Genomic DNA, 13,972 nt, shown 5'->3' with positions numbered 1-13,972 from the left:
GCTGGTACTGCAAAGAAATGACGACTTGGCACTCTCCACCTCGACTTGTCACAAGCCATCAGTTCTCTGAAAGGTGCAGAGTCCACCACCTGAAAAGGAAGGGACTGCAGCACCAGCAACTTGGACAGGAGCACATTCAGCTTCTGTGCCATTGGACAAGTGGGTGCATACTTTTGTCTCTTGGACATGGCTTCGCCGATGGATTGTTGGCGGAATGGCTGACTGAAAGTAGGAGGAGCAGTAGCATCTGGAGTGACTGTCCTTTCACAGTATGTAGGCCACACTACTTAGATGTTTTTATGTGGTATGTGCTTATGAGGGCAAAAAATGCAGAACAGTACGCTTAAAAAAACTATTTTTGTTAAACACCAGCCGGTGATTACTTTTGCCTTGACTTTCACAGTATCTTGGCCCTTGACAGATTAACAGGTACAAATTAATATACTGCTTAGATCTACGTATGTTGTATGCACTTATGAGGGCAGAAAAGTGCAGTACAGTATGCTTAAAAAAAACATATTTTAGTTAAACACCAGCCGGGGATTATTTTTGCTTGGACTTTCACAGTATCAAGGCCCTTGACAGATTAACAGGTACAAACCAGTACACTACTTAGATGTATGTATGTGGTATGCACTTATGAGGGCAGAAAAATGCACTACAGTATACTTAAAAAAGCATTTGAGTACAACACCAGCCAGTGAGTACTTTTGCCTGGACCTTTACAGTATCCAGGCCCTACTTAGATGTACGTATGGGGTATGCACTGATGAAGGCAGAAAACTGCGCTACAGTACACTTTAATAAGTATCTGAGTAAAAACACAAGCCAGTGATTACTTTTGGCTGTTCTTTCACAGTATGTAGGCCCTTAACAGATTAACAGGTACAAAATTGTACACTACTTAGATGTACGTATGTGGTATGCACTTATGAGAGCATAAAAATGCGCTACGGATGCTTAAAAAACGTATTGGAGTAAAACACCGGTCAGTGATTACTTTTGGCTGTCCTTTCACAGTATGTAGGCCCTTGACAGATTAACGGGTACAAAATAGTACACTACTTAGATGCACGTATGGGGTATGAACTTATGAGGGCAGAAAAATGCGCTACAGTACACTTAAAAAAGCTGGTGATTACTTTTGCCTGGACTTTCACAGTATCTAGGCCCTTAACAGATTAACAGGTTTTAAATAGTCCACTACATAGATGTAGGTATGTGGTATGCAATTATGAGGGCAGAAAAATGCGGTACAGTACGCTTAAAAAAATTATTTTAGTAAAACACCAGCCAGTGATCACTTTTGCCTGGACTTTCACAGTATCTAGGCCCTTGACAGATTAACAGGTACAAAATAGTACAGCAAAAACAAAATGAAACAAAAATGTAGCCAGCACCTAGCCCAATACACGGGTGCACGCTGCTGTGGCAAGTACAAGACATGTAAAAAAAAAAAAAAAAAGAAGAAAATGGCAGCAGCACTTGGTCAACAAAATGGAGGCTCTTAGCGCACTTTTTGATCAAAACATGTCCCCCATCCCCCACGTGGAGGTGGCCTCATATAGGATGGGACCCTAACATTCACTCACCTCAGGCTGGGCGACAAGCTGGATCCACTAACAACCTAAAACCACCTCCTGTGAAATAGGGGAGGGGATGCACGGCTACAAAGGGAGCCACTCCCCCCCATATTGCACAGCAAAAACAAAATGAAACAAAATTGTAGCCAGCACCTAGCCCAATACACGGGTGCACGCTGCTGTGGCAAGTACAAGACATGTAAAAAAAAAAAAAGAAAATGGCAGCAGCACACTTGGTCAACAAAATGGAGGCTCTTAGCGCACTTTTTGATCAAAACGTGTCCCCCATCCACCACGTGGAGGTGGCCTCATATAGGATGGGATAACATTCACTCACCTCAGGCTGGGCGACATGCTGGATCCACTAACAACCTAAAACCCCTTCCTGTGAAATAGGGGAGGGGATGCAAAATAGTACACTACTTAGATGTACGTATGTGGTATGCACTTCTGAGGTCAGAAAAATGCGGCACAGTACGCTTAAAAAAATTTATTTTTGCACAACACCAGCAGTACACAACAGTGCTGCAGCACAAAAAAGCTGTGCACTAAACACAAAATTGCACTCTGTCAAAGACTATTAGGATTAGACTGCTTGGTATTATACCATCTACAGACTATTATAACTAACAGATGATTTGTTGAGGAACAAAGACACAGAATTGCGCTGAAAATTTTTTCCTGCCTCCTCTGCTAAGATTTATGAAGTTGAGGCAGCTTGTTGAAATGTATGAGGTACCACACAGATATCTGCCCCTCTGTAATACAATGCTGAAGAAAGGGACTTGGAGGTTAAAGGATTAGTCCACTGGTGACCCAGTGGTGAACAACTTATCCCCTATCCTAAGGATAGGGGATAAGTTGCAGATCGCGGGGGGTCCTACCGCTGGGGCCCCCCGCGATCTCCTGTACGGAGCCCCGACAGCCCGCAGGAAGGGGGAGTGTTGACCTCCGCACGAAGCGGCGGCCGACATGCCCCCTCAATACAACTCTATGGCAGAGCCGAAGCGCTGCCTTCGGCAATCTCCGGCTCTGCCATAGAGATGTATTGAGGGGGCGTGTCGGTCGCCGCTTCATGCGGGGGTCGACACCCGCTATCTGGCCGGAGAGCCTGGCCCCCGTACAGAGAGATCACAGGGGGCCCCAGCGGTCGGACCCCCCGCGATCTCAAACTTATCCTCTATCCTTAGGATAGGGGATAAGTTTTTCACCACTGGACTACCCCTTTAATGGCTGCAGTAAAAATCCTTTTGAGTGAAAAAAAAAACACTGCTCTCTGTCCACCAGAATGCTGATGTGACTAGGATGTGAAACGCTGCTGGAATGAGCTTTTCTGTGTAATACACACACAGCGATGTCTGTCCTATCTCTATGCAGTGTAATGAATGATATAACGAGCTGCAAAATGGATGCCGTATATATATAGGTCTGTGACATCACAGGGGTGACTAGCTGCTGATAGGCTGCATCCTGCATGTGATTCAGGGTCATCCCACCTACTTCCCTTCCCACCTCGCCTTCCTGCCTTCCCAGCGTTCCTTGCCCCATGTACTGATATGTGGATCCTGCATTTTAGATGCCCTGGAGCCCGGACTGCAGTAAATGGAGTTTAATGGAGCGATTTGTGTTATAGAATTGCTGCGATATTCACATTTGTTGCGAATCGAATAATTCATGAAACTCGTAACGAATTTGGGTCGTCAGCTTCAATTCGCTCAAGTTATTGGCGATCTTCTGCTCTGGCCTGTTTGATCTCAGACCAGAGCAGAAGACTCCTGGAGATGGCCGGAGGCAAGTAAGGGGACCTCCAGCCACCATGTTGGATGATCGGATCCCCACTGCAGTGCCATCCATTTAAAAGCCCGTATTGCTGCAGATGGCGTGATCTGTATTGATGGCGGCATCTGAGGGGTTAATGGCTGACATCAGAACGATCGCTGATGTCCACCATTACTGGCGGGTCCCTGGCTGCTGACAGGTCCGGTGCTTGCATCATGTACATGACGTAAACTAACATCGTGGTGCATTAAGTCCCACTGCATCATGACGTACCTTTACATCAATTGTCGTTAAGGGGTTAAATCCCTTTTTATAACTGGTTGTACTATCTTTCACGTTGCTATTGAGAGATTTTTGCTCAATTTTCCACCCAGAACTGCTATAATAAGTAGGGATGAGCGAATAGAATCTGACGAATCCGAATTCATTACAAATTTCGGGGAGAACTCGTCTGTCCACGATAAATGTTAGGCTAGGATTTACACCCACCAATGCCTGATGCATCAGAGTAGATTGACCATGGTGCCAAACCAACACTTCCCAAATATGGATAGAGCAAAACGCAGCCCTTTTTCACCTTAAGGACTGAGCAATTTTTCGCAATTCTGACAACCATCGCTTTACGAATTAATAACTCGAAAACGCTTTCACCGAATATTCTGGTTCTGTTTTTTCGTGACATATTCTACTTTATTTTGGTGGTAAATTTTCGCCGTTACTTGCATCCTTTTTTGGTGAAAAATCCCCAAATTTCATGAAAATTTTGAAAATGTAGCATTTTTCTAACTTTGAAGCCCTCTACTTGTAATTCAAATGGATAGTCCCAATAAATTTTATTTTTATTCAGAAATACAATATGTCCACTTTATGTTGGCATCATAAAATGGACATATTTTTGTTTTTTGAAAAAATTTGAGGGCTTCAAAGTAGAGCAGCAATTTTCAAAAATTTCATGAAAATTGCAAAATCTGAAGGGACAAATGTTACAGAACTACAACTCCCAGCATGCCTGGGCAGTCTAGGAATGCTGAGAGTTGTAGTTTTGCAACATCTGGAGGGCTACCGTTTGGGCACCACTGTAACAGTGGTCTCCGAACTGTGACCCTCCAGATGTTGCAAAACTACAACTCCCAGCATGCCCAGACAGCCTTTGACTGTCTGGGCATGCTGGGAGTTGCAGTTTGGCCTTCCTAGTGGTTGCCACAGTAAAGATCACTTTACTTTCACTTTCCCTACCTGAGCCAGGATCCAGCAGTCTCCAGCGACAATCGGGGGTCCCCAGGCATCTTCTCCTCCAGGTACCGGCCTCCATCTTCTCCCCACGTTCCCCTCGACATCCAAGGGTGGGCAGAACGGGGGGTTTCCATGGCAACCCACTGTCCTGCCCTGCCATTGGTCAGAATCAGTTCTGACCAATGGCAGGGGATAGGAGGAGTTCGCAGCACTCGCTCCTAACCCTCAGGATGATCAGGGCTGTCACTGAGAGCTCCGATCATCCCTATCTTCCGGGTGATCAGGTCACCAGAGACCCGATCAGCCCGGAATAGCAGAAAATCGCATGTCTGAGTTAACATGCGATTTTCTGCGATCGCCGAGATGTGGGGTCTCAGGACCCCCCTTGGCGATGTGCTGGGATGCCTGCTGAATGATTTCAGCTGGCATCCCAGTCCTGTCCCCATTTTTCCTTTTAAATCAACTGATGCCAGAAAGTTAAACATATTTGTAAATTACTTCTATTAAAAAATCTTAATCCTTCCAGTACTTATTAGCTGCTGAATGCTACAGAGGAAATTCCTTTCTTTTTGGAACACTGATGACATCACGAGCACAGTGCTCTCTGCTGACATCTCTGTCCATTTTAGCAACCGCGCATAGCAGATTTATGCTAAGGGCAGCATGGTGACTCAGTGGTTAGCACTGCTGCCTTGCAGCACTGGGGCCTTGGGTTCAAATCCCACTAAGGACAACAATAAATAAAGAGTTATTATTATTATAATGACGTCAGCAAAGAGCACTGTGCTCGTTGAGTCGTGATGTCATCAGAGAGAATTCCAAAAAGAAAATAATTTCCGCTGCAGTATTCAGCAGCTAATAAGTACTGAAAGGATTAAGATTTTTTTTTATAGAAGTAATTTACAAATATGTTTAACTTTCTGGCACCAGTTGATTTAAAAGAAAAAAGGTTTTCACCGGAGTACTCCTTTAAGGACTCGGGATGCAGGGTGTATGCATACGCCCAGAGTCCTTAAAAGGTTAATTCCCTTCTTTGAAAGTGTTACTCGCCCTAAAAAGGGCAGCCACACGCAGGAACCTCTCCCTATTTCACCCTACAAAAACTGCCATTTCTCAGGGTTTTTAGGTGGAAATAGGGAGAGTTTATTCTGTGGGGCCACCCTTTTTGGGTCAAATAACACTTGCAAAGAAGGGAATTAATAGGGCGAGAGAAGGGCCTTACAAGGTGATTTTTACCCCCACCTGCCACAATGGACAAAATGTTGTTCCCTTCCACCTTTTCGAAGAAAATGTTACTCATCTTAAAAAAGGTGGCCCCATACAGGAACCTCTCCCTATTTCCACCTAAAAACCCTGGGAAATGGCAGTGTTAGCAGGTGGAAATAGGGAGAGATTCCTGTGTGGGGCTGCCCTTTTTAGGGCGAGTAACACTTGCCAAGAAGGGAATTAATAATGCGAGAGAAGGGCCTTACAGGGGAAGTTTTTACCCCCACCGGTTACAATGGACCATATGTTGTTCCTTCCACATTTTAGAGGTCTTTGCATCACATCAATACTTGGTGGTGTAGGTGGCACATGGTGTTTTTTGCACACCTTTCCTTTTGTTTGATTTCCCCCAAAAAATTTGGGTCCATATATTTTATCCTAAGAATATTATAAAAAGTTATGTTTTACGCAATGCATATCCTCAATACTTACATGTACACACTAACACTTTTAAAAAAGAGACCGTTTTCTTCTGTCTACCTGCCTCAGCTAATATTGTGAACCTGCCACCTGCCTGATGCTATACATCTGATGCCAAGTTCTCCTTTTTTCGCCCACCTTCGTCACGGGTAATGGCATTGACACCTACCGCCCCACTATGTCCCCGGGTCACTTTCAGGACTCCTGATGCTGCTGATGCCACCTCCAGGCTGTCTTATTCTGCCACCATATGTTCTCCTCATGCTGATGCCAACTACAGGCTGTCTCATACTGCCACCATATGTTCTCCTCATGCTGATGCCAGCTCAAGGCTGTCTCATACTGCCACCATATGTTCTCCTCATGCTGATGCCACCTCCAGGCTGTGTCATTCAGCCACTATATGGTCTCCTCATGCTGCCGCCAATTCCAGGCTGTGACATTCAGCCACTATATGGTCTCCATATGCTGCCACCAACTCCAGGCAGTGTCATTCATCCACTATATGGTCTCCTCATGCTGCCGATATCTTCAAGCTGTGTCATTAAGCCACTATGTGGTCTCCTCATGCGGCCGCCAACTCCAGGCTCTGTCATTCAGCCACTATATGGTCTCCTCATGCTGCCGCCAACTACAGGCGGTGTCATTAAGCCACTATATGGTCTCCTTATGCTTCCTCCACCTCCAGGCTGTGTCATTCAGCCATTATATGGTCTCCTAATGCTGCCACCACCTCCACGCTGTGTCATTCATCCACTATATGGTCTCCTCATACTGATGCCACCTCCAGGCTCTGTCATTGTGCCACTCTGCGACAGTGATTCTAATAGCGACACCTTTAATTTTCATGTCTTACTGAATAACCGTATTATTTCACTAACCCATTACATACCCTATGCGTGTTACAGCAAGGCAAAATGTTCTACACCTCTATTGAGGCCCTCTGTAGGCCAGAAATAGTTGTTTTTAATACAGATTTGCCACAAATGAATTCGGACTGAACCAATTTTTTTCGCCAAATTGAATTTTTTAAAAATTCGCTCATTTCTAATAATAAGATCAAAACCCTGAGGGAAATTTATCATTGTATGCCAAAATTAAGTTATTTTTATTGCCTGTGCGCAAGTTATGTGTACATATTTATCAAAACTATGCACATTCTTTATAAATAGCTAAATAGCATAGATCTAATCAAGTTTCAAAGTGTGGTCTGGGCTGGAGTGAGTTTGCGCAAAAATTTCTGCTGATGCTGCCATTCTTGCAATGTTTTAAAAATAAATTTCAATATGATAAATCAGTAACCACTGCAAAAGCTAAAACACATTTTACTTCATATAGACTCTATATGAAGTAAAATGTGTTTTAGCTTTTGCAGTGGTTACTGATTTATCATATGGAAATTTATTTTTAAAACATTGCAAGAATGGCAGCATCAGCAGAAATTTTTGCGCAAACTCACTCCAGCCCAGACCACACTATATATTATAGAGAACATTTAGCAATAGCACTGAAGTCAAAAAGTCCTGAAATGTTTGCAAAGCTCGCAGTTATTGTGCAAATTACAACATATGTACACAAAAAAGCCTCCCCCCCATTAACTGTATTTTGTGAGTTTACATTTGAAGGGTATCTGAGATTTTACAAAACTTCTGACATGTTAAAGCAATATTTCAGAAGTTTTAACTAGTAAGGGTCCAGATGCTAAGAATTAAAGGGGTACTCCGGTGGAAAACATTATTTTTTTTTTTTTATCGACTGGTGCCAGAAAGTTAAACAGATTTGTAAATTATACAATAAGAAAAGGTAGCGTGCACTCACCGCGGGTAGACTGCTGCAAGCCCGAGGTCCGGGATCACCACGGCATGGACGGAGACGGTAAGGGGCGCTCAGAGGCTACGCCGGCAGTTTCGGACGTAGGAACGTCCTTCTTCCGGCCGGAAGAAGGACGTTCCCACGTCCGAAACTGTCGGGGTAGCCTCTGAGCGCCCCTTACCATCTCCGTCTATGCCGCGGTGATCCCAGACCTCGGGCTTGCAGCAGTCTACCCGCGGTGAGTGCACGCTACCTTTTCTTATTGTATTGTTTGATACTTTATCTAGTGTGTGCACCCCGCAGGTGCTGCATATACAATACATTGGGTCCGAACGCTGCCAGTGATTACCAGCGGTATCGTATATTTGCATGTTTAGCTGCATGGTGTGCTCTCTCCTCCTAATGCGGTTTATAGATTTGTAAATTACTTCTATAAAAAATCCTTCCAGTACTTATCAGCTGCTGTATGCTCCAGAGGAAGTTCTTTGCTTTTTGAATTTATTCTCAGTATGATCACAGTGCCAGTTCCTGACACCTATGTCCATTTCAGGAACTGTCCAGAGCAGTAGCAAATCCCCATAGCAAACCTATCCTACTCTGGACAGTTCCATACATGGACAGAGGTGTCAGCAGAGAGCACTGTGGTCAGATTGGAAATAAATATAAAAAGAAAAGAAATTCCTCTGTACTATTCAGCAGCTGATAAGTACTGGAAGGATTACGATTTTTAAATAGAAGTAATTTACAAATCTGAAAGAAATTGGGGTATGTGCAGCTCACAATATAAATTAGTCGAGGCTAAATGGAAAGTATTTACACCAAAAAAAATACTAGTACAAAATAATATATAAGGATAAAAAGGGGGGGGGGGGTACCAAATGCCTCTAGACTAATACCATAAAATGGTACATGATGATGAAATTACAGAAAAATAAATCGGACTGTGCTTCACTTTAAATGATGTACAAATTTAACATAAAATAATATAAAATATTACAAATGTGACATAAATAATGCAAATCTAATACATAAATGCCTCCTACCACAGGGCCCTTGTGGGGAGGTATGGTATTTGAATACAAAGCATATATTAAAAATGTAAAAAATAGCATGTAAAGTTACATTCTAACGCTATCCCAATATAATGCAAACCCACATGATGTACTTTTGTACGGTACACTCTGTTCTCACATGATTTAGAACAGTTCACAAAGTGATATAGTTACCAACTCCTAGAGGTAGTTTTTGGCTGGGCGTCCGAGAGATGGATGTGTGGAGGCTATGTCCAGTGCTAGCATGCGCTTACGGTGACGGGCCCGGGTGCCACAGGCCAAAGTAAAGATCACCGATCACGAAGTAGGCTTGATGAGAGATGTAGTGGAGGCTGTGTCCAGCGCTGGCATGCGCTTGCGGTGACGGGCCCGGTTGCCGCAGGCCGAGGAGAAGTCACCGGTCACGGAGTGGCTCCGGAGATGGAAATGTGCTCGGAGATAGATGGATCTTTACTCCGGAAACAAAGGAAGGAAAGCCTCGTGAAGGATCTCTCGGCGTCTGGTGGAATGACGGATGGAATACAGCCAGGTGTGAAAACAGCAGATGATGGAGTTGTATCGGAGATATGTGATAGCGGTTCGTGGATTGCGGTGATCATGCGGTAAACATTCCTTTCTCTAGACGCGTTTCAGGGTTCTTTATCTATGACCCTTTCCTCAGTAGAGATATCTTTAACAGTGAAGCTCAAAGTCCTTTTATACATGTTACCTGTCTAATTGTTACAGGTGTGTTTCTGTTTAGATCTTCCGCAAATAGCGGAATGGAATGGGAAACATAGGGTTGTTTCATCTTGATAGAACAATGTTCACATTTAGAGTCAGTATATATGCGTTCTTATTTAAATATAGTATTATATATATTATAAACATTGAAATGGTAAATATAACACACAGTAAGATGTACAGATAGAGTATATAATACTGAGATATAAAAATAAAAAATAAAAATATAAAAAAATTATATAAAAAATTTAAAAATAAAATATAAAAATAAAAATAAATTAAAATTAAATTAAAATTAAAAAGTAAAAAGTGAAAGATAGAAATGAAGTAGAAAAATAAAAATCAAAAAAATCAAAAAAATGAAAAATGAAAAATGAATATGAAAATGAAGAATAAGTGCATAAATAAAGTAAAATACTATAGATATACATGATAAGCATTTAGTATACAGGAAGGTTAAAGGATGGCTTGTCACGCAGAACAAAGATAGAGTGGGTCCAGCTCCCCCATGGGGGCCCCCACGTAAAAAAGGGGTCCTCCATGGGGAGAGCGGGACACACTCTACAGAAATCCAAAAAGTTCAAAATTTGAGTTCAGGCCATTCGGCTCTAGAGAGTTGAATTCATAAATCTTCTGACTTTCAGCCTTAGACATTTTAACAATGAAGCTGCCTCCTCTCCAATCTTTCTTGATAATTTGTAAGCCTGTGTAGAAGAAAGTAGTAATTTCTTTATTGTGAAGTTTTGCAAAATGAGCTGATAAAGGGTGTTTTAAGTTTCCATTTTTTATGTTTGTTAAGTGTTCAGCAATTCTAGTCTTTAATGGTCTTTTTGTTCTCCCAATGTATTGTTTCCTACATCCACACTGTATCAAATATAGTACTCCACTTGTGTGGCACGAAATGTGTTCTTTAATGGTCCATTTGAAGTCAGTGGTGCATGATGACATTTCTGTCGTTTTTTTAGGGCCCTTCACCTTCATACAATTGGGGCATATTCCACATCTAAAAAAACCTTTTGTGTTTAGCCACGTCTCAGACATATTGTGAGTTTTTATGGGTGGTTTTATACTTGGTGCAATCGTTATCCCCAAATTGGGGGCCTTTTTATATACAATAGGGGCTCGGTCTGGCAGCAATTCTCCTATGTCTTTATCTTGTTTAACCATATACCAGTGCTTACTGATAATTTGTTCGATTTTTTTATATTCATAATTATAAGGTAGAATTAGTTTAATTGAATGTTCTGTGGATGTGATGTCATTATCTTTTGGTGTGAAAAATGTGGTCCTATCTAGAAGTTTAACATGATTAAGGGACTGGGTTAAAAGTGTGTCCGGATAATTTTTGCCTTTGAAAAGAGAAGTCATATCTTCTGCTTCTTCCAGAAAAGTATTGTCGGATGTACAGTTACGTTTTAAACGACGAAACTGTCCTTTAGGGATATTTGTAAGCCAACTAGATAGGTGGCAACTTGTATAATCGATATAACTGTTTTTCGTAGTAGGTTTTTTATAAGTATTGCAATTTAATCTAATTTTATCCGGACTCACTTTAATCTCCAAGTCAAGAAAAGTGATAGATTGTGTGCTAATGTGTGAAGTGAAGTTGAGAAAGTGACTATTAGTGTTTAAATTATCAATAAATAATTTTAATTTTATTTTTATTTATTTTTATTTTTATATTTTATTTTTAGTTTTTATATTATTTTTTTATATTTAATTTTTTTATTTTTATATCTCAGTATTATATACTCTATCTGTACATCTTACTGTGTGTTATATTTACCATTTCAATGTTTATAATATATATAATACTATATTTAAATAAGAATGCATATATACTGACTCTAAATGTGAACATTGTTCTATCAAGATGAAACAACCCTATGTTTCCCGTTCCATTCCGCTATTTGCGGAAGATCTAAACAGAAACACACCTGTTACAATTATACAGGTAACATGTATAAAAGGACTTTGAGCTTCACTGTTAAAGATATCTCTACTGAGGAAAGGGTCATAGATAAAGAACCCTGAAACGCGTCTAGAGAAAGGAATATTTACCGCATGATCACCGCAATCCACGAACCGCTATCACATATCTCCGATACAACTCCATCATCTGCTGTTTTCACACCTGGCTGTATTCCATCCGTCATTCCACCAGACGCCGAGAGATCCTTCACGAGGCTTTCCTTCTTTGTTTCCGGAGTAAAGATCCATCTATCTCCGAGCACATTTCCATCTCCGGAGCCACTCCGTGACCGGTGACTTCTCCTCGGCCTGCGGCAACTGGGCCCGTCACCGTAAGCGCATGCTAGCGCTGGACATAGCCTCCACACATCCATCTCTCGGACGCCCAGCCAAAAACTACCTCTAATTTACAAATCTGTTTAACTTTCTGGCACCAATTGATTTAAAAAAAAATTGATTTCCACTGGAGTACCCCTTTAATACCAGCTGCTATCAGCAGCCAGGACCCATGGCTAATGCTAGACATCATTGATCATGGCTGGTGTCCAGCATTAACCCTTTAGATGTTGCAATCAAAGTTGATTGGGGCATCTAAATAAATTATAATCAATTGCAAGTTGCTCAAGGAAGCTGTTTGGGATCACAGTGTCAAAATGATCATGTGAAATAAACATAAACATATGTGGTATCACCGGTGCAAAAATGTCTGCTCTATTAAAATCTAATGTTAATAAAACCTCATGGCAAATGGCATAAAAGGTAAAAAAAAAAAAAATAGCAAACTCTAAAATTGCTAATTTTTAAGTCCCTGAACCTGTTAAGGACGCAGGGCATATAGGTACACCCTGAATCCTGAGTCCTTAAAGTAGAACTCCAGAATATAAAAATTGTCGGCAGTAAAAAAATAAAGATGTACATACCTTCCTCCGCTCCCTTGGGGCCTCCGGTAACCAGCTCCGGTCTCCGCCGTGATCCTCTTCCTGGTTGCCGGTGGTCGGAGAGTCTTACTGAGCGTCAGTGTGATGTTTTCGGCCCTGGCAGCAGGTGCCGGTGTAGTGAAGAATTTTGTGTCCTGAAGTGTTCTCACACTGCTGCTCAGCCTATCGCCGGCCGAGTCGGACTTCGCTGCAGCTGGTGATTGGCTGAGCGCAGTATGATTCTTCGACCACCGGCAACCAGGAAGAGGATCGCGGCACAGACCGGAGCCGGTTACCGGAGGCCCCAGGGGAGGGGAGGAAGGTATGTACATCTTTATTTTTTTACTGCCGGCAGTATGGGGGACAATTTTTATATTCTGGAGTTCTCTTTTGAAGGGGTACTTCAGTGGAAAACCTTTTTTTTTAATCGACTGGTGCCAGAAAGTTAAACAGATTTGTAAATGACTTCTATTAAAAAATCTTAATCCTTCCAGTACTTATTAGCTGCTGAATACTACAGAGCAAAATGTTTTAGTTTTTTTGGAACACAGTGCTCTCTGCTGACATCTCTGTCCATGTTAGGAACTGTCCAGCACAGCATATGTTTGCTATGGGGATTTTCTTCTACTCTGGACAGTTCTTAAAATGGACAGAGATGTCAGCAGAGAGCACTGTGCTCTTGATGTCAGCAGAAAAATAAATTACTTTCCTCTGTAGTATTCAGCAGCTAATAAGTACTGGAAGAATTAAGATTTTTAATAGAAGCAATTTACAAATCTGTTTAATTTTCTAGCACCAGTTGATTAAAAAAAAAGTTTTCCACCAGAGTACCCCTTTAACCCCTTAAGGACGCAGGACGTAAATGTACGTCCTGGTGAGGTGGTACTTAACGCACCAGGACGTACATTTACGTCCTAAGCATAACCGCGGGCATCGGAGCGATGCCCGTGTCATGCGCGGCTGATCCCGGCTGCTAATCGCAGCCAGGGACCCGCCGGCAATGGCCGACGCCCGCGATCTCGCAGGCGTCCGCCATTAACCCCTCAGGTGCCGGGATCAATACAGATCCCGGCATCTGCGGCAGTTCGCGATTAAAATGAACGATCGGATCGCCCGCAGCGCTGCTGCGGGGATCCGATCATTCATAACGCCCCACGGAGGTCCCCTCTCCTTCCTCCGTGCGGCTCCCGGCGTCTCCTGCTCTGGTCTGTGATCG

Source organism: Hyla sarda, chromosome 7 (assembly GCF_029499605.1).
Source record: "Hyla sarda isolate aHylSar1 chromosome 7, aHylSar1.hap1, whole genome shotgun sequence".
Taxonomy (NCBI): Eukaryota; Metazoa; Chordata; class Amphibia; order Anura; family Hylidae; genus Hyla; species Hyla sarda.
Note: the sequence above shows the minus strand (reverse complement) of the source record.